Source organism: Diadema antillarum, unplaced genomic scaffold (genome assembly GCF_040938485.1).
Source record: "Diadema antillarum isolate AM-2024a unplaced genomic scaffold, OU_Dant_1.0 scf00000089, whole genome shotgun sequence".
NCBI lineage: Eukaryota > Metazoa > Echinodermata > Echinoidea > Diadematoida > Diadematidae > Diadema > Diadema antillarum.
This window is the reverse complement of record NW_027270978.1, coordinates 7,729-30,846: the sequence shown is the minus strand read 5'-3', so window position 1 is coordinate 30,846 and position 23,118 is coordinate 7,729.

Below are 23,118 nucleotides of genomic sequence, written 5' to 3'. Positions count from 1 at the left end.
GTGCAAGGTGAAATTTTGTACAGAGGGTTGAAAATAGAGCAAAATCTGGAACCTAAACTGTGAAATTAATCATGAATTTCATGAAACTGATTCATGCGTTCATATTTAAACCACCTTCAACCAAACTGTACACTATTCAGCTATCACTCATATCAATGACAGTGTTATCTGATAAATAGTTTTTGAATTATTAAGAATCAAAAGTGGGAAATGTTTTTTGAAACACCTAGTATAACAGAGGGGGTTGGGGTCTGAGAAATAAAATCAATACATGTACATACAATAGAGAGGGGGTCTTAGAAACAGAAATCATGTGATATGAGAGGAAGTCAAGAGAGATAGAGAGAGCTTGTATTTTGAACAAATACTTATGATGTATGGAGAGACGGGAGAAGAGAAAGACGTTTTAGAAATAAGAGAGTGAGGGGGTCTGAAAGACAAATACAACACTTTTGATACAATGTACTAATTTTAAAATTAGAAAAAAATCAAACATTTTCCAATGTATGATGTTTATTCCAATCAGGTGTCATTAGATTTAAGCGATCATGTTATTTCACAACTCTCTGATACATGTACCATTGTATAGCCTATTCCATAACTTTCAACTATTCTCCCTTCAAGCTTTCCATCCATGCTCTTCTTCTCCACTCCTTTTCCCTTAAAGGGGTGGTACAGTATTGGTGGAGATGAGAATTGGTCTTTTAACTTTTTGCAAGATACCAAGAAAACACTTATGATATAGTACAGAACAGAACATATCATTTAAAGAGGAATTTAAAGTTCATTTGATGAAAATCGGGTTTGAATGACTGAAACATCCAAAAACAAAGTAAATCAAAGTGAGTTATATGTGTTAGTAGAAAAAGCTGTTTCCCCTTTTGGCAAGGTTTACATTAGTATAACTGACGTCAAATAACTCATAAATGTTAATAAACAAGGTTTGACCATAGCCAATAGGGGATAAATGCCCAAAACGGCCTATTTGGGGATGTATTTGGAAATTTGTGTATTTTCCATAATAGAGGAATATCGCTTGTAATTGTTGCTGCTATCCCCCTATTGGCCAGTTTCATATTGGTATAATTATATTATATAACTCATATCTGTTGATAACCAAGGTTTGACTCTGGACAATAGGGGATAAATGCCCGAAAGTTCCCTTTTTGTGATAAACATGAAAATATCGATTTTTTTTGTACTTGAGTTATATGTGTTAGTAGAAAAAACTGTTTTGCCCTTTTGGCAAGGTTTACATTACTATAACTGACGTCAAATAACTCACAAATGTTAATAAACAAGGTTTGACCATAGCCAATAGGGGATAAATGCCCAAAACGGCCTATTTGGGGATGTATTTGGAAATTTGTGTATTTTCCATAATAGAGGAATATCGCTTGTAAATGTTGCTGCTATCCCCTATTGGCCAGTTTCATATTGGTATAATCATATAATATAACTCATATCTGTTGATAACCAAGGTTTGACTCTGGCCAATAGGGATAAATGCCCGAAAGGGCCCATTTTTTGGATATACATAAAAATATCGATATTCTTTCTTATGCGTGTTAGTAGAAAAAGTTGTTCTCCCCTATTGAAAGAAGAGAAAGAAGATGAAGAAAAACAAGAAAGGAAGAAGAAAAGAAAGACTGTTTGGATCAAAAAGTGGTTGTTGCAGAGGACAGACTTTGGTAATTACAATGAAAAGCTTTTGCAGCAATTACATGATGGAGATGTCAAGAGCTTCAAGAAACCTTGCCTGTTTCAGGAGCTTTCACATAAGACTTGTTCGCTAGCAGTGGCGAATCGAATAAAACGTTAGCGACACCGTATTACGACCGTTTGCGAATTCTTACGAGTGTTTTGCGAATGTTTGCGAATGTTTGCAACTGTTAGCGAAAATACAAATTCGCAAAGGTTCGCGAAGAAATTTTGAACATGTTCAAAATTTCTTTGCGACAAGAAAAACTGTTTGCGACAATAAAAACCGTTTGCGAACTTGCTTGAGAATATTAACGAACCCTTTGCAACCGTTTACGAACCCTGGCGAATTCCCAAATTCGCTACGTTCGCAAACGTTCGTCGCTCAGTGAGATACCCCCTTTACGAACCCTGGCGAATTCCCAAATTCGCTACGTTCGCAAACGTTCGTCGCTCAGTGAGATACCCCCTTTACGAACCCTGGCAAAATCCCAAATTCGCTACGTTTGCCAACGTTCGCCGCTCAGTGAGATACCCCTGTGGAGCCGGGAAATGTGCAAACGCCGGGAAATGTGCAAACGCCTGGAAATGTGCAAACGTCTCGCCGCCGGGAAATGTGCAAACGCCGGGAAATGTGCAAACGTCTTGCCGGGAAATGTGCAAATCTCTAAATTTCATCAACGGGAAATGTGCAAACGTGACGCCGGGAAATGTGCAAATGTTCAATTTTGCCGGGAAATGTGCAAAACGTCGCCGGGAAATGTGCAAACCATTCATTTCACCTATATTATGTAGAGATGGAAGAGAAACTCTCAATCAAAGCTGCGCACGATATTACCATCTTTACCACCTGTCTTAGCGACCATCTGTCTTTTTATGCCTCCGCCACGAAGTGGTGCCGGAGGCATTATGTTTTCGGGTTGTCCGTCCGTACGTACGTCCATCCGCTTTCGTTTACGCGATAACTTTAAGTAATATAAGTAAGATAAGTAATATTGACTGGAATTTTACCAAATTTGGTCCAAGTATAAAGTATGATAGGGTTATTATTTGATAAGATTTTGGGTGAAATCGGCCGAAGGTCAGAGGTCAAAGGTCAAGGTCAAATCATGAAATTGTATCCGTTTACGCGATAACTCAAGACTGGATCGAGCAAATTTCACCAAACTTTGTCGGAGGATGATGTATGATGGGGCAATTACTTGATTAGTTTTCTAGTGAAATCGGACAGAGGTCAAAGGTCAAATATCAAGGTCAAATCCTAAAATTTATCTGTTTACGTGATAACTCAAAACTGGATGAAGCAGCTTTCACCAAACTTGGTCCAAGGATGATGTAGGATGGATCAATTAGTTGAGTAGATTTAGGTGACATTGGCAAGAGGTCAAAGGTCAAAAGGTCTAGGTAAAATGCTGAAAATGTTGCTATTTCTCCATATCTATGCAATGCCCAAAGGTATTTTCTTGAAACTTAGTGTAGACATGTACTACTGCGTAAAGATTCTCCAAGGAGAGTTTCATGTCATAAGGTCAAAGGTCAAAAGGTCAAAGGTTAGGTGAAAATGTTGCAATATCACTTTTCTCGCAAATGGTTCAATGTATCTTCATGGAACTTGGTGCACGCATGTACTGACTGGCAGGGATTATCTAGGGAATTTAGGGGTCGTGGGTCAATAGTCAGGGGGTCAAAGGTCAAGGTCAACTCCTCAAAGTTTACTATTTCCCTCATATACTAGTATATGCAATGCTTGCATTATTAGTTTTAAAACTTAATATATACGTGCATTACCTAATGGAGATTCTCCGGGAAATTTCCAGCCAGAAGATCAAAGGTCAAAGGTTAAGTGTCAAGGGCCAGGTTTCAATGCCCCCCCCCCAAAAAAAAACAAAACAACAACAACAACAACAACAACAACAACAAACTATCTTGTACTGTAATTACATTCTTTTTTCATACCTTGGAAATTACTCAATGCATAAACTTATAAAAGGGTCCGTCAGAAGTCAAGTAAAAATTCTCAATTTCCTAAATATGTGTACCTGCACTCCTAGACAATAATTATAGCAAACCCAGTTCAAGGAAAGTGAACATTCAAGATATTTCTGACAAACCTGTCATTTCAATATTTTGCCAGTTATGTGAAACTGTCATCACACATTGTGAAGACATTGTACTACTAGTATACACCTATTGGGAGAATCATGCATTATGGCGGAGGCATCAGTCGCCATAGCGACATTTCTAGTTTTTTATTACATTTTCAGCATTTCCTTGCAAACCCTACAACGATTTTTCACCAGATTTGGCAGATAACATCTTAATGGTGATATGATCGTAATTTGTCAAAATGAGCCCCGCCCCCCCCCCCCCCACACACACACACACACCAATCCTGAGGAGGGGGAGGGGGAGGAGTTGAAGCCTCAGAGTCCCTATACCATGGTAAACGCTTGATTTTTTTTTCTTCATCTGTCGAACCGAAAAAGAAAGAGCTAAGTTAGTGCTATGAAGACATTAATGACTAAAATTTCATGTTTGATTATGGCGGACCCAGGGGTGCCCTTATCGAAGGTGAGGGGAGGAGGGGGATTTTCCACATTTTCAGCACATTCTCGAAAAATCTAGGACGGATTTTCACCCAACTTGTGAAATATAGAGACAGTCATATTTATGGTAATATAATCTTGATTTGTCAAAATGCGCCCCCCCCCCCCTTCGCCGAAGGGGGGGGGGGGGGACTGCGGGGGGTTGAAGCTTCAACGTCCCTAAACTCCAGGACTTCTTCTGTCAAACCGATAAAGATAGAGCTAAGTTAGTGCTATGAAGACACAGCGTTAATGAATGAAATTTCATGTTTGGTTATGGCGCGGATCAAGGGGTCTCCAGATCGAGGGGGTGAGGGCAAAGAGAGGAATTTCCACATTTTCAGCATCTTCTTGAAAAATCTACGACAGATTTTCACCAAAATTGGCAGATTGCCCCTTTACGGTGATACGCACTTAATTTGTTAAAATGAGCCCCCCCCCCCCATACACACACACACACACACACACACACACACACTGCTTAAGGGGGGGGGGGTTGAAGCCTCGGCGTCCCTAAACTCAATTTTTTTCTTCTTCTGTCAAACCAGAAAAGAGAGCTTAGTTAGTGCTATGAAGACATTAATGGCTGAAATTTTATTTCAAGTTTGATTGTGGCGGATCGAGGGGTGTCTTTATCGGGGGGGGGGGGGTTGAGGGGGAGGAGGGGGATTTTCACACATTCTGCATCCTCTTGAGAAATCTTTGACGGATTTCCACCGAACGTGGGAGGTAGCATCTCTCATAGGGTAATAGAGTCCCACTTTGTTCGAAGGGGCAACAAGTCCAAGTTGTTCCCCTTCCCCAAAGCTATAGGGATAAGACCAGGGTAGCCCCCACATCATTTAGTAAGCAGAAGTGAAATTTCATCAAAGTATAGATCTACCTTCTAAAAATGTGATAAGATTGTGTTCTATTACTCTTGGTTGTATAGAAAATTTCTTTCCGGGTTTTTTTTTCATATGTATAGGGTTTTCAACAAAATTCTGAATTCCACCCGAACGACCCCACCCCCTCGTGTTGGTTCCTTTCAAGTTCAAGGGGCGGAGATGAGGTAGGGGGGGGGGGGGCTCCATCTCCTCCCACTTTAGGGGTTGGGGCAGTGCTCATTTAGACAAATTGAGGTCATATCACCAGATAAATACGCTACGCTACGTTTCAAGCTTGGCAAATATCTATTATAAGGGTTTCAAGAAGAAGCTGAATAAGTGACAAATCCGCCTCCGCCGCACTTAACGTTAATATTCATGAATTAATTTACCATAACAGGCACCAGCACTCTATTAGCTCCATCATTTTTGTATAGAAGGTTTTTTTCTTCTTTTTAAAGCTGATATATAATTTTATTATCCGAGGGATGCGTCTTGAGTTTTCAGGAAAAAGACAAAAAATGTGAAAATTAAGCCTCCTTCCTACCCACTCACCTTGTTGGGCATCCCTTCATCTGTCATTGTAAACTTGAGCCTACTTGTACATCATGCATTAACTGTATTTACAGTACTATCACCATAAAGATGCTATGGCCAAGTTTGGTGAAAATTCGTCATAGATTTTTCAAGAAGATGGAGAAAATTTTGAAAATCCCCTTCCTCCCCCTGGTTACAGCTCGTTATTCCGAAGGAACGTTATTCCGAGGGCTCTTATATTCCTAAGATTCGTTATTCCGAAGGTTCATTGTTCCGAATTTTATTTACGGATTAACCAGTCTTCCGAAGGTTCATTGTTCCGAATTTTATTTACGGATTAACCAGTCTTCGGAATAACAAAACTTCGAGATAAAGCCACAAATTTTCGGATTAACGAACCCTTTTTTATTTTCGGATTAACGAACCTCTAGGTATAGGGACTTTGCGTATTTCGGATTAACGACCCTTTGGAATAACGTACCTTCGGAACAGCGAACCTTCGGAATAACGAACAGCACCCCCTCCCCCTCACCCTCACCTACCCCCGATCAGAGCACGCCTAGATCCGCCATAATCAAACATGAGATTTCGGTCATTAATGGCTTTACAGCACTAACTTTTTTGGTTCGACAGAAGTAAAAAGAAAAAAATCAAGAGAAGAATAGGGACTCTGAGGTTTCACCCCCCCCCCCCCTCCTCGTCGGCGGGGAGGGGGGGGGAGGGGGATTCAATTTAAGAAATTAAGATCGAATCACCATAATCAATCTGCCAAGTTTGGTATAAAATCCGTCATATATTTTACAAGACTATGCAGAAAATGTGGAAAATCCCCCTCACACCCCTTATCAGCGCACTCCTGGACCCGTCATAATCAAACCTGAAACTTTAGTAACTGTAGTGTCTTCACATAACGTAGTTCCATATTCTTCGGTTCAACAGAAGAAGATTACAGATTCCAGAGTTTAGGGACCTAAAACTTCCACCCCTCCTCCCCCCCCCCCCCCCTCCCCCTTTGGCGATGGGAGGGGGTGGAGCTCATTTTACCATATAACACCATATCACCGTAAAGATGGTATCTGCCAAGTTTGGTGAAAATCCTTCTTGGGATTTATCAAGAAGATGCAGTAAATGTGGACAATCCCCCTCCTCTCCATTACTTCCCCTCCCCCCACCCCCAATCAGGGCACCCCTGGATCTGCCATAATCAAACACGAAATTTCAGTCATACAAGGCACTAACTTAGCTCTATCTTTTTTTTTGTTCGACAGAAAAAGATTTTTAAAAATCCAGAGTTTAGGGACTCTGAGGCTTAAACCCCCCCCCCCCCTTTTCGGCCGGGGGGGGGGGGAGGATTGGGGGCTAATTTCAATTCACAAAGATCATATCACCGTAATGAGGCTATCTGACAAGTTTCGTGAAAATCTGTCCTAGACTTTTCAAGAAGATACTGACAATGTAGAAAATCCCTCTCCTCCCCTCACCCCCTCCCCCGCGATCCGGACGGAAGTTTTTGTGGAAGTTTTTGTGATGTACAATTGTTGAATATGCAAAAACAGATTTACAGATCGAAAATTAGACTCTCAATGCTTTTAATTAGGCTAAAATATCATCTTGAGCTTAATTTGCATAATTAATTGATTTGAATTAGAAATTGATTGTTTCAAAAAATCTTATGACACAATCTTTTGTAGATTATGACGTGGGTCTCACGCATGCGAAATTTCATCGCGATCGCACCACCAGTGGCCGAGATCTCATGGGGGGGGGGGGGGGGGGCGGTGTGAGCATAGCAAAAAAAAAAACATCCTAGCTCATTCTTATTTGGTTATATAATACAAGAAGAATTTCGATAATACCGTAGTTTGGGGACTTAATTGAGCCCCCCTCCCCTTTTTCGGGGGGGGGGGGGGGTGGTGGCTACTATATAAACAAATTGACATCCCATTGCCATAATCGTACTACCTGCCAATTTTGTTGAAAATCTGTCAAGGATTTTATTAAGAAAATCTAAATGGTGGAAGTTCATGGGCAGTTTTGATATGGAGTTTATCTATTATCTTTATACACAATGTCGCTAAAGTAAATGATTTGCACATTTCCCGGCGACGTTTTGCACATTTCCCGGCGACGTTTTGCACATTTCCCGGCAAAATTGAACTTTTGCACATTTCCCGGCGTCATGTTTGCACATTTCCCGTTGATGAAATTTGCACATTTCCCGTTGATGAAATTTGCACATTTCCCGGCGAGACGTTTGCACATTTCCCGGCGTTTGCACATTTCCAGGCAAGATGTTTGCACATTTCCCGGCGTTTGCACATTTCCCGGCTCCACAACCCCCTTTACAGATAGTGTGTAGCGATGTCAGCACTCCCGAGGGCAAGCCGCCCTATAGATAAATCTGACTTCAGAGCACTGTATAGCTTATGGCAGCCAGCCATAACTGGGGGCTTCCAAAGAAGAACAAAAGCACTTTCAATGGGTTAGAGATGAGTCAGGGCGTTGCAATGTCAGTGCATGAATTATCTTTTATCAGTATACTTGAAGCCCCCGGTTAGAAATTAGCATACAAACAGCAACCGAGAATGAGTGAGCATTGATTTCGCATGATATCAAAGAATCTATTCTCAGTATAGAATCTTTTTCGACATTCGACATTGCAAGGGTTTATCTGACAGGGGGTTATACTATATACGTGCAGTTTGAGCTGAGTAATGGAAAATCTAACGGAATCTCTGATTTGTTAGCTATTTGAATGAAGCAAGTACAGTAATTAGTCACTTCTATACTATGGAACGATTTATTCCAAACCTTATACACGGTAGTATAAATGGATGAAAAGCAAATGGAAATAAATGGACGAGTAGCAAAATGGACAATTAGAAATGGTGTGCTCGATTCAAATGTTTATTGCAGATTCCTTATGTCTGGAAAAGTGCCAAACATAGCATGCTTCTTAGATGTATTAGGCATTATAGATTCAGGAATTCATGCATGCTGTTGGTATGTATATAATAAGACTGGTAGTGGCGCAGATAATGTAGCTATAAAGATTGGTCGAGATGATGCATCGGCGGAGAGTATGATTTTTTTTTTCTCAGAGGTATTTTGGGGGCGCTAAAAAGAAAAAAAAATTGCCGGATCCAAAAGACATGACCACTGGGTCGGCCCCTATCCTGAATTCCAATATCATGGCCGCCATAAGAAACAATGATAGGGCTTAAAAATTCTTGCCTTGGCTTCTAAATGACTAATGGCGTTAATATTTCGTACACAAGGACTTTTGGACATGCTAAATTCAAATTCATGTGACGGATGGATTTGAAATGTCTGACAAACATATCAGTGTGCCGCCTCGACGAAAAGTTGAAAATCCCAATTTTAAGTTCTAAATGACGAATGTTGCTCCGTGCAGGGAAGAATTGATGAGATCTATCGCAGGTGTTGATGAGTTGCTTTGACGAAACACAGCGTTCCTTTTTAAGTATGCGTAGTTCCTCAATCACAGTGAACCGAACGAGCAGCAGTTCGATGCCCCTTTCAATACTTTCGGCAGCAATGTGTATAGAGAACAGGACACGTGAACAAAAATCAATTAAAAAAAATGTAGGCATACTTCGGATCGTTAACTGTAACATGATAATTAAGTATACACAAAAGTAGGGCCCTGCTTTAGCCAATTACATTTCATAATTAGAAATATTTCACATTCAAGTTCTAAACTTCCCCAACGAAGCCATTTTGTGCGCAAGGTAGTTGATCGATTTTTTATGAAGAAAAACTGAAGGGATTTGTTCGCCGCCATAATTATTACCCCCAAGGCCCACACAGGATTTCCACATTTCTTCTGAACGGAGGTCTCCGTGATATATTCAAACTCTGTAAAAGAGCGGCTTAGAGCACTGTCATTGCCAAAGACAGTGGAATGTCTGTAAGCATTCAAGAATTGTCATGCAATGAATCTACGAAAAATTTGCACAAAGTGCGAAGAGATTTCGCTCCTTCTCTAAAGGCCTATCGAGACAACGAATTCCCGAACGAATTAAACAAAAATGGAGATGCGTTCGGATCCGTTGCTAATGCTTAAGAATAGTTCATAACAATCACCAAGTTTGACGGTCTTTGTTTCCAGTAGCTAGTTTCGCAGAGATACGCTGGAGCAGGTGTTTTTTTTTTTTTCTTTTGACATGTTCAAAATAAAAGTCAGCTCCGGCGTGTCACTGCGGATCCCTGTACAGCATAGCAACAGCCCCGAGCTTTACATGCATTTTTTGCGTGATATTCGACGGTCGAAAGGCTTCATTGGAATAAAGAAACGTTACCCGCTTTGGCATATTACGCATTACTTTACGTGCCGGGATTACGCGTCCTTGACAGTAGCATGGGGGGGGGGGGGGGGGGGTGTCAGAGAAGGAGAAGAAACGAGAATCTTTTCTTTTGCCCATGCCCGATGGATGCTGCCGAGAAGTTATGCACTCTACCGCAGGTGTTGATAAATTGCTTTGACCTAAGACAGCACTTCTGTTTAATGCATCATTCCTAAAATACAACATACCTATAGCCAGCAGCAATGCGCTGCCCGTCCAATATTTTCAGCAGCAATTGTGCGTACAATCAAGGAGGTTCTTAAACCTCCTTGGCACAATGTGCAAAGAATATCAATTTATATAGGACACACGAAGGAATGTAGTAAAAAAAAATGTACCTCTTTAACTGTAAAACTGACTAAACAGGCAGTAACACGCAATTACCAAGTACTAAATTCGAAAGATTTGATAATTGAGTATTAAACCCGGCAAACAATATTATGCACTTGATATACGCAAGATTGTTAAATATTACCTTTTTATGAGATATTAATATTCAGTCCGAAGGTATTAATAATAAGGAGATTTGAAGAAGAAAAAAAAACTTATTATTCCATACACGATTACCGCCAAGTTGCATACAAGATTTCAAAATTTCCTCTGAAATACAGTTCAAAATTCTTAAAATCAAGAGCCTCTTCTTTGGTCTCCATATCCAAACCCCTATGGAAGAGCGGCGTGGAGCACGGAACATCAGAGCCAGTGAAATGCTAAGGGTTAGCGTTAGGGTTTGTCTTGCTATAGAACCCATATGCTATTCGCACAAATTGCGAAGAGACTCCACTTTTTCTCCAACACTTTTTTTTTTTGGTATAGTAGTGGAGAGCATTAGCTGTTATTTTAGACACGATCGCTATAACAGAGGGAACTACTTGATTAACAAAAGACATTAGAATGCACCTTAAAAAACAATAGCAGGATCCAAAAGACATGACCACTGGGTCGGCCGCCATCCTGAATTCCAATATCATGGCCGCAATGAAGAAACAATTAGGGCTTAAAAATTCTTGTCTTGGCTTCTAAATGACTTGTGGCATTAATATTTCGTACACAAGGGCTTTTGGACATGCTAAATTCAAATTCATGTGACGGATGGCTTTGAAATGTCTGACAAACATATCGAATGGCCGCCATTTTGAATTTCAGTATGCCGCCTCGACCAAAATGTTGAAAATCCCTATCTTAAGTTCTAAATTGCAAATGTCGCTGAAATTGGTTGCACATAAATATCATAACACGCTTGGTTAGGAAATGGAATAATATAATCTGTCTGACAAGCGGTTTGCCCGCCATTTTGAATTCCAATATGGCTGCTAAGGCTAATATTACGACTAATTACATGAAATATAATAGGAGCGGGGAGGGGGCGGGGACTGCTGATCAATTTGCATTGGTGAAGAAAAGGATTTTGTCATGAGGGCAGGGAGTAGGTCTACACAGCTTGCTCCTTTGGTTATGTCTACAGAAGTTGGTCTCAAAGGTAACAGGCGCCGATAATTGCTTGAGTAATCATAGAATTCAATTTTTCACAGTTTGCAGGGTGCATACTATGAAGCACAAGCTGTTTTGATTGCGTAATATAGTGTATGAAATCTGCTGAATCTCTGGTTGTTATCACTGAAGACGACGAGGAATTTGTCTTGAAGGAAGAGACTTGTTTGTTTGTTTTCCTCCTTTGTAATGCTCGCCGTTGCTTGCCTCACATAGCAACAGGCAGTCAGAGTTTGCGTGCATTTGAATAAAATTTAGCTTTTGAAACCATTCACTTAACTAGAAAATGTTATCTGCACTCAGTTTGGTGGCGCAGGCAGGTGGTTACTGGAAAAGAAGTGATATCTCTTCGCTCTTTTGCAAATTTATGCGTAGCCCCTATAGCATGACTATTGAAAAAGTAGCATTTCTTCTGGCTTTGGTGTTCCATGTTCCAAACCGCTCTTTAAACGCCTCCTTGTCTTTATCCAGGCAGGTTGTCGGCGGTTATGATGGGATCCAAGTGGGAAAGCATGTTTAACATGTTATTGTAACGCTTTTGACAGAATTTAGGCATTTTCACATCAGCCCGATAAAAATCCAAGCTCGAGATATTTTTCGCGATTGTGAATTAGCGCGCTATTTCATTTCTTATTCACATCCACCCAAAGAGAATTAGCCCGAAAATTTTTCGAGCTCATTCGACAGCTTTAGTAATGTGTGCACTTTCAAATATTTCTCATGCTTTGTGTGCAGTTTGCCTCGATTTATCGGGTCACACACGCTAGGCATGATGGGATGCATCGCGCTAATTTCTTGAGGCGTTTTCACATTATCAAATAGCGCGCTAGTTCGCCAATTATCCCGCTATTTCAGAAATTTCCCGAGTTGGACTCGAGAAATTTTCTCGACCAGAGAGATACCATAGGCGTTTTCACATCAGCCCGATGTTCCAAAATAGCGCGCTATTTTCTGACTTGGGAAATTATCCCGATAGCGAAATAGCGCGCTATTTCATAATGTGAAGACAAATTAGCGCGCTAATTGTATCGCTCTGATCGAGAAAATTTCTCGAGTCCAACTCGGGAAATTTCTGAAATAGCGGGATAGTAGCGCGCTACTTGATAATGTGAAAACGACTCGAGAAATTAGCGCGATGCATCCCATCATGCGTAGCGTGTGTGACCCGATCGATCGAGGCAAACTGCACACAAATCATGAGGAATTTTCGAGAGGGCACACACATTACTGATGCTGTTTTTCGCATACTCAGCTGTCGAATTAGCTCGAAAAAAAAATCGGCTAATTAGGCGTTTTCACATCAGCCCGATAAAAATCCAAGCTCGAGATATTTTTCGCAGAAAATAGTCAGCAAAATAGCGCGCTATTTCGAAACATCGGGCTGATGTGAATAAGAAATGAAATAGCGCGCTAATTCGCAATCGCGAAAAATATCTCGAGCTTGGATTTTTATCGGGCTGATGTGAAAACGCCTATTTAGTGCGCTAATTTGTGTTCACATTATCAAATAGCGCGCTATTTCGTGATCGGGTTAATTTCCCAAGTCAGAAAATAGCGTGCTATTTCGAAACATCGGGCTGATGTGACAACGCCTAATGTAATTAACGGGTGATGAATGTCCATGGTCAAAGCAAGTCAGTACATGTATAATACCTGCGATAGCGCGTGTAACTTCTAAGCGACACGGAGCAATCTGGGGTATAAAAAAAGAAAGGAGAGATTGTTTAAATATATATTTTCTGTAACACCTCTCAGACGGACGTCGTGATAGGCATCTTTCAAGAACGGCTGATTTCGATGGCACCAATCGGCGTTTTCACATCAGCCCGATAAAAATCCAAGCTCGAGATATTTTTCGCAGAAAATAGTCAGCAAAATAGGGCGCTATTTCGAAACATCGGGCTGATGTGAAGCGCGTAAATGAAGACACGGGGAATTGTCCATATAGGGCACCCAGAGGACATTTGTTCCTTCTGTATTGTTGATAGTGGCTTGCTATGCGTTGATAGTGGCTTGCCTCACATAGCATCAGGTGGAGGGAGTTTGCTGCATTTGAATACGATTCAGATTTCGAAAGGAATCACTTGACTAGAAATGATAACCTCGCCCAGTTTGGATCTTTGGGTGACTTTGAGAAATTGCTGATTTCGACAGCACTAATGAAGACACGGTATTTTGTCATTAGGGCAGCGAGTGATAAAGTTGCCCCTTTTGTAATGTTCGTGGTAGCTTGCCTCACAAAGCACCAGGTGGTGGGAGTTTGCATGCATTTGAATAGGATTCAGGTTTTGAAAGGGATCATGATTAGAAATGTTAACCGCACGCAGTTTGGATTCTTGGGCGACTTTGAAAAACTGCTGATTTCGATAGCACTGATGAAGACATGGTATTTTTTGTCATTAGGGCAGCGAGTGATCAGGTTGCCCCTTTGTACCGTCCGTAGATAGGAGCCTGTCTCACATAGCATCAGGCGGCAGGAGTTTCCATGTATTTGAATACGATTCAGGTTTTGAAAGCAAACACATTAATGTTAACATCCCCCAGTTTTGATCCTTGTGCCAGTTTTGTTTTTGTTTTTGTTTTTTAGAAACTGCGTGATTTTGATAGCACCGATGAAGACACTGTATTTTGTTAATGGGGCAGGGAGTGGTCACGTTGCCCCTTTTGTGATGATAGTAGTAGCTTGACGCACATAGCACCAGGTGGTGGGAGTTTGCATGCATTTGAATACGATTCAGGTTTTGAAAGGAATCAACTGACTAAGAATGTTAACCGTACCCAATTTGGGTCGTGTGACAGGCTACGCCTACTTTGAGAAACTGCTGATTTTGTTGGCACCAATGAAAACACGGTATTTCTCGATAAGGCATCGATCGAGTGGTCAGGTTGCCTATTTTGTAATGTTCGTAGTAGTTTGCCTCACACAGCATCAGTTAGCGAGAATTCGCATGCATTCGAATATATTTCAGCTTTTGAAAAGAATCATTTGACTAAGAATGTTAACCGCACCCAGTTTGGTTCGTGTGATAGGCATGATAGGTAAGGCCTACTCTGAGGCTGCGTTCACATAGAAGTATACTATTCGGGTATTCGGGGCTCGTTTTCGAGGGCACGCGAATAGCTTGAATCGAACGATAGGATTTCCTCACACCGGTTCACATAAGAGGGCACTATTCGAAAGTACCGAATAGCTGCGAATAGTATAGCAAAGTGGGAATCGAGCTTGTTCGATTTTCTTGCAGCGTATACCGTCTCTCGTTTATGAAATAATGATAATTTTGATCTGGATTTGCCATTTGGCAAAAATAAGCATGTAGACTGACATTCTGATGCAGTTTAGAAATTGTTAATAAGATTTGCTGGGATGTAGGAGGAAGAAATCCTCACTGCATGGGATGGTGAGTTGACGGTGCGGGTGATGGTGTACTCGGTGCCCGAATACCGAATAGCGAATAGCGAATAGCGAATAGCGAATACCGAGTACTTCTATGGGAACGCAGCCTTAGGCTGGGTTCACATAAGAAGTACACGGTATACGGTATTCGCTATTCGTTATTTGCTATTCGCTATACGCTTTTTGGACACGCGTGTCCTAATATGGCGCCGTCAAGTCGATCCAGTACACCATCACCCGCACCATAAACTCCTATCCCATGCAGGGAGGATTTCTTCCTCCTACACAACCATCTTATTAAGAGTTTCTAAACTGAGATTACATTGGAACGTACCATTTTTGTGACAAGAAAGCTATAAATTGAGTATATGAATAAAAAACTGATCCAACTCCAACCTGGGGTCATTTTGGGTAAATCAACTAAAACTGATTATTTTTAATTGGTTTAATAACATTATTTGATCATGATACACAACACTGCATCAGAATATCAGTCTACATGTTTATTTTTGCTAAAGGGCAAATCCAGACCAAAATTTTCATCGTTTTCATAAACGAGAGATTGTATACGCTGCATGAAAATCGAACAAGCACGATTCCCATTATACCATGCTATACGCAGCTGTACGGCATTTTCGAACATTAGGAAATCCTATCGTTCGATTCAAGCTATTCGTGTGCTCTCGAAAACGTGCACCATATACCCGAATAGTGTACTCCTATGTGAACCCAGCCTAAGGAACAGCTGATTTTGTTCGTAGCACCAATAAAGACACGGTATTTTGTCAATAGAGCAGTCAGTGGACATTTCGCCCCTTTTGTATTGTTCCTAGTATAGTCTGCCCCACATAACATCAGTTGGCGGGAATTCGCATGCATTTCAATAAAATTAGACTTCTATGATTGGAATCCCTTGACTAGGAATGTTAACCGCACCCACTTTGGGTGGCGTGACAGGATATATTGAGAAACTGCTGATTTTGTGAGAACCAATGAAAACGAGGGATTATCTTATTTGGGCGTTGAAGAGAGTTTTTACTCCTGTCATTGGCTATAGGGGGTAGATTCAGTGAAAACAGGGAGGTGGAACCATCTCCCTGGTGAAAAGTATTAAAGGGGACAGCGTGGATAGAGACCAGCCTGTATCACCTCTGAAGGAGAGTCTTTGCTTCATGGAGGAGTCGTGCATGCTGAGGAACGAGTCACTTTCCCCTGCAGCAAGACATCCGACATCATGCCGGTGAGGAGCGGTGAGGACCACACGGCCGTTTCGTGGACATCATCTCTCCCAGGAGTCGGGCAGCTGTCTACTGGCTCCTTTGTACCGGCATTCAAAGCTATTATAAGTAAAACACATTTAGCTCTCTATTTATTTATTCATTTATTTATTTATTTATTCATCTATTTATTTGCTTCATGAAATATCTGTAGAGTATAAAGATGTATTGTCTTAGTGAGGAAAAACTACACACAATGTGTGCATCCAATGCTTTTTCATGTTTACAAGTTATGTTATGTAAGACTGTTTGTGTGGAAACTGTATTAACTGGTCTTATATTTTCTATGACTGTCGTATCAAAGGTGAATGCTAGTCGACAACCTCACCATGCCGAGTGTTCCTAACAGCCTTTATGGGGGACGTGCAGCCAGTGAGACCAATCCAAGCTCCGGACACCTGCTGGACCGACCACGGGGCCATCCCCGGCAGCAGACACCAGTCCACCTGTACCCGCCACGAATGGGCCATTGGTAGTGTAGTCTTGTCTTTTAAATCTATGCTTGCAATAAGATATTGCGTCACTTGTATTAAGGTACTCCGTATAGGGAGTGTCCAATATGCCACTTTATCTCTGTTATCTCTTGTTTGTACAGGTTCCGTAACCATTTATGAATCTAGCAGTTAGCTCAAGTGGACATCATTTTAGCAGAATATGGTTTTAAGCGGTGATAGTGTATGGGTTGTAAGCTCTCATTGCCTTAGGTTTTTTAATTCCAATTTGGGACAGAAATTGTAGAAATTTGCCATGCTACTACATGCCATGTGCCACCATGTCATCTATATCATCGACTTCCGTTTGGTTTTCTTTTTTTATTTGAAAAAGTAAAAGTAAAACCAAGTGAAAAGTAATACCGATTCTGATCAGTGTAGTGAGATGTAGATTGCGGAAAAGTGTATCGATGTTGTGTTTTATGTTTCTAGTTAATAAGACTTCTACAGGTTACCTGTCAAGTCTACGACCCAGAATGCCGAGCATCCCATCGCCTTTATGGGGCATGCAACCAACGAGACTAATCCACGCTCAAACAACCCATTACTATAGAGTAGACCGAATAGAGCCATCTTCGACGGCCGGGGCCTCCACTCCCGAACTTCACATTGGTCAGCACGGTGGGGACGACTTTTACGACCGGGTAATGCATCTAAAATCTTAATCTTTAAGTGACTTGGCTGTCTTTTGGGGGACTGGCTGCTTACTAGTAGGGCCTATTTGCTTCATCCAAGATAACTTTATTTCTTTATGATAATCTTTTATGATAAAATTTGAATAATCTTTGAAGGCAAATGACTGCGAACAAGTTTCACTTTTTAATTATATACTTTCGGATGGAACTGCAGTTAAAAAAAATATTTGTACATCAAGTAAGGTTAGATAATATTTAGATCCACAATCCATTTTGGGTATTTCCTGACAGACAATATAAATCTAATATCTTAAACCACAAGACTGCATGGAGGCTCTCCAATAATGAATTTATACCTTTCTTTTGGTTTTTAATTCTCTTCCGAAGAAAGCAACAAAATAGCTGGCGACATGCTTTGTATGTCGTATGTACAACAGTATTCCCTGTTGTCTCGAGACATTTAGCTGAATAACATGACTTTACCCTCTAATAACGACAGCTTCATCTTAAAACTTGAAAATAACTCAAAAGACCTGATCAAGCTTCAAATCTTTGGTATAAATACAGATTGATGGACTTCTTGTAGATATCTTGTACAGCTGATTGCAATAAAGAAGAATGTTACGAAATTAGAATAAAAGTTTATTTTCAGAACCTGTTTTCGTCTTTATTTTCAGAGTGCCCAGACTGAAAAGTGACACTACCAATCTCATTTTGTATGCAGAGTATGAGATAAAATATGTCAAAGTGCAGAATGTGCAGACCCCAGTGGGTATGCTATCACGGTGCCCACCAAGTCGGCACTGTGACCGCACACCCCCTGGGGTCTGTACCCTCTGCACTTTTGATATATTTATCTCATATACTCGGCATACAAAATGAAATGGAAAATAAAAATCATTTGTTCAGGCTTGTAATTTCGGGTGTGTTGTGAAAGTGCATAGCGTGAAATACGACATCCACTTCACTTTATACATCACAGTATACAAAATGATTTCAAAATTAAGTGTGTGTGTGTGTGTTGGTGTGTCTGCGTGGCGTGTCCCATATCACGTAGTAAACAAGACTATACAAAAAGATATAGAAAAATATAAATTTCTTAAAAGACACAAAACACTCGACCCGACAAGACTCAGTATCATGTGCCACATCGAGGGGGGTGGAGTTTAAACAAGATACACTCTTGTTTAAACCCATCCACTAGGTGTGGCACATTCTTCGATACTGGGTCTTGTCTGGTCGAGTGTTTGTATCTCTTTAGAAATTTATATTTTTCTATATCGTTTTGTTGTGCCACACCCAGGGGGTGGGGTGCAGACCTGGAGTGTGCCACACCCAGGGGGTGGGGTGCAGACCTGGAGTGTGCCACACCCAGGGGGTGGGGTGCAGACCTGGAGTGTGCCACACCCAGGGGGTGGGGTGCAGACCTGGAGTGTGCCACACCCAGGGGGTGGGGTGCAGACCTGGAGTGTGCCACACCCAGGGGGTGGGGTGCAGACCTGGCAGACCTGGAGTGTGCCACACCCAGGGGGTGGGGTGCAGACCTGGAGTGTGCCACACCCAGGGGGTGGGGTGCAGACCTGGAGTGTGCCACACCCAGGGGGTGGGGTGCAGACCTGGAGTGTGCCACACCCAGGGGGTGGGGTGCAGACCTGGAGTGTGCCACACCCAGGGGGTGGGGTGCAGACCTGGAGTGTGCCACACCCAGGGGGTGGGGTGCAGACCTGGAGTGTGCCACACCCAGGGGGTGGGGTGCAGACCTGGAGTGTGCCACACCCAGGGGGTGGGGTGCAGACCTGGAGTGTGCCACACCCAGGGGGTGGGGTGCAGACCTGGAGTGTGCCACACCCAGGGGGTGGGGTGCAGACCTGGAGTGTGCCACACCCAGGGGGCAGCGTCATCGACATCGTCTTCGTGGTCGACTCGACATCTTTGTAAATCATCGTCATCGACGTCTTCTTCGTGGTCGACGTCGACATCTTTGTAAATCATCGTCGTCTTCGTGGTCGACATCGACGTCGTCTTCGTGGTCGACATCGACATCTTTGTAAATCAGCATCATCGACGGCGTCTTCGTAGTCAACGTCGACATCGACATCGTCATCATCTTCGTGGTCGACATCAACATCTTTGTAAATCGTTGTCTTCGTGGTCGACGTGGACATCGTCATCGACGTCGTCTTCGTGGTCGACATCGACATCTTTGTAAATCAGCATCATCGACGTCGTCTTCGTAGTCAACGTCGACATCGTCAACGACATCGTCTTCGTGGTCGACATCAACATCTTTGTAAATCAGCATCATCGACGTCGTCTTCGTAGTCAACGTCGACATCGACATCTTTGTAAATCAGCATCATCGACGTCGTCTTCGTAGTCAACGTCGACATCGACATCTTTGTAAATCATCGTCATCAACGTCGTCTTCGTGTTCGACATCGACATCTTTGTAAATCATCATCGTCATCAACGTCGTCTTCGTGGTCGACATCGACATCTTTGTAAATGAGCATCATCGACGGCGTCTTCGTAGTCAACGTCGACATCGTCATCGACATCGTCTTCGTGGTCGACATCAACATCTTTGTAAATCAGCATCATCGACGTTGTCTTCGTAGTCAACGTCGACATCGTCAACGACATCGTCTTCGTGGTCGACATCAACATCTTTGTAAATCAGCATCATCGACGTCGTCTTCGTAGTCAACGTCGACATCGTCAACGACATCGTCTTCGTGGTCGACATCAACATCTTTGTAAATCAGCATCATCGACGTTGTCTTCGTAGTCAACGTCGACATCGTCAACGACATCGTCTTCGTGGTCGACATCAACATCTTTGTAAATCAGCATCATCGACGTCGTCTTCGTAGTCAACGTCGACATCGTCAACGACATCGTCTTCGTGGTCGACATCAACATCTTTGTAAATCAGCATCATCGACGTCGTCAGTCAACGTCGACATCGACATCTTTGTAAATCATCGTCATCAACGTCGTCTTCGTGTTCGACATCGACATCTTTGTAAATCATCATCGTCATCAACGTCGTCTAGGTGGTCGACATCGACATCTTTGTAAATGAGCATCATCGACGGCATCTTCGTAGTCAACGTCGAAATCGACATCATCTAGGTGGTCGACATCGACATCTTTGTAAATCAGCATCATCGACGGCGTCTTCGTAGTCAACGTCGACATCGACATCTTTGTAAATGAGCATCATCGACGTCGTCTTCGTAGTCAACGTCGACATCGTCTTCGTGGTCGACATCGACATCTTTGTAAATGAGCATCATCGACGTCGTTTTCGTAGTCAACGTCGACATCGTCATCGACATCGTCTTTGTGGTCGACATCAACATCTTTGTAAATCAGCATCATCGATGTCGTCTTCGTAGTCAACGTCGACATCGACATCTTTGTAAATCATCGTCATCAACGTCGTCTTCGTGGTCGGCATCGACATCTTTGTATATCATCATCGTCATCAACGTCGTCTTCGTGGTCGACATCGACATCGTCATCTTTGTAATCGGCATCGACGTCGTCTTTGTGGTGGGCATCGACATCTTTGTAATCATCATCGTCATCGACGCCGTCTTCGTGGTCGACAGCGACATCTTTGTAATCATCATCATCGACGTCGTCTTCGTGGTCGACATCGACATCGTCAACTTTGTAATCATCGTCATCGACGTCGTCTTTGTGGTCGACATCGACATCATCTTCATAATCATCATCGTCATCAACGTTGTCTTCATCGTCTTTGTGATCTTCGCCATCATCGTCATTGTGATCACCATCATGGATATCATCCTCATTTCCGTCATCGTAATCATCATTGTTGAGATATGTCGCATATTTCAATGATGGGAGTATATTCTGCATTACCACTTGCCCTCAAACTGGAGAAATTGACCCAAAAGAGTCAGCTACTTCAGATACCATATTATGTAATATATTTCGATGTGCTTTCATTTTCTCAATAAATCACAAAAGTCAACCCTGTAGCAAAAATGTTGCCTTCTGTAACACATTGAATGCACTGTATATTGTGTGAAAGCTAAAATATTGTTATCTCTTCCATTTTGAAAGAGATGATACTACCGTACGTGTGATTCTCAATCAATGTGCTTCTTAATCATGAATTCAACCATTCTGCACATATCTTTTCATCTATCTCTCTTTGTATGAATATATGTACTGCTTTATGTTTCTCTCTGACAGTTTAACAAGTTATTCTCTTCTTTCTTTCCAGGAAAACTTTAACACAAGAAAAACAACACTCATAAGCAGGCCCGTAGCCGGGGGGCGATTTTTTTTTCCGTAACCCTAACGCGTCGAAATTGCCAATTGTGTCACTTGAGCAAAGACTATCAGTGTACAAGTTGGTTTTGTACGCATGTGCGTGGACTTTCAGTTTAGGCGTTGAGTTCGAACTGTTACCAGGGGGGCCACCTCTCTGCTGTTACACAGTATCATGGACCCATGCACAGACAGAGTACCATTTAGTCCATGGGCCAGGCCAGATATCGGTACCATCTGAGGTGGCAATACCTTTTTGGTGTCATTTTGTTTGTCGGGCATAGATATGCTTATCAAGCTATGATAGCATTTCCAAATGAGTAGCTTAGTCATAATAAATGAATTTTAAACCAATTTGGTCTCGTTGTTATATCCCTGTACTTCTGAATCGAGACCAACCGCTATACAAAGAAGAGCACTGTCTTCTGTATGTTCACAGGTGTTCTGTTGTAAAAGCGGTGTGCTTAGTCTTTATTCAAGACAGCAAAGGGAATATCCAAGGGTTATGATGTCCACAGCGCTTAGTCTAATATTCAAGACGGCGAAGGGAATATCCAAAGCTTATATGATACAGTGTATATCCCTTTATCTAAAAACAACAACAACAACAAAGCAATTCCTCGTGAATTTTACCGTATTTTTCAATTATTTATCATTTTCCGGTGAAAACGCTACGGTAAAAACGCTAATACCACGCCAATGTCGCTTTATTTCCATCTAACAATGAAAGATTATGCAAAAACAATGTACCGGTACACTACAATACATTATAATTAATAATGCTGTAAATGAACAGAGTGATCTTTGTTTAAAACTGATGTATTTTGTTGAGAGAGTGGTATAAAAACTGTATAGATAATCCCTTTTATTAGGAACTTTAGATATGATAACTGTACGTTGTTCTAGATAAAGACTAAGCGCACCGCGTGACAGCTGTGGACATCATAACCCTTTGGATATTCCCTTCGCTGCCTTGAATAAAGACTAAGCGCACCGCGTTTACAACAGAACACCTGTGGACATACGGAATGCAGTGCTCGTATTTGTATAGCGGTTAGTTTCGATTCAGAAGTATAGGGATATAAAAACGAGACCAAATTGGTTAAAAATTTATTTATTATCACTAAGCTACTCATTTGGAAATGCTATCATAGCTTGATAAGCGTATATATGTCCGACAAACAAAGTGACACCAAAAAGGTTTTGCCACCTCAGGTGGTACCAATAATTCATTTTTCGGGTCTTGGCCCATGGACTAATTGGCACGGTCGTCTGCTAACCACAGAATCAGATTACAATGTGAGAATGGGACGCCGTCCTTCAAACAGAAACATAACAGCGGGTTTGTGTGTATGGGTATGTGTATGCGCGTGTGTGAGTGTTTGTGTGTGTATGTGTGTGTGTGTGTGTGTGTGTGTTTCCACTTCACATGCCATCGCCATCGCGTTCGGCTTTGCCTTAGGTGG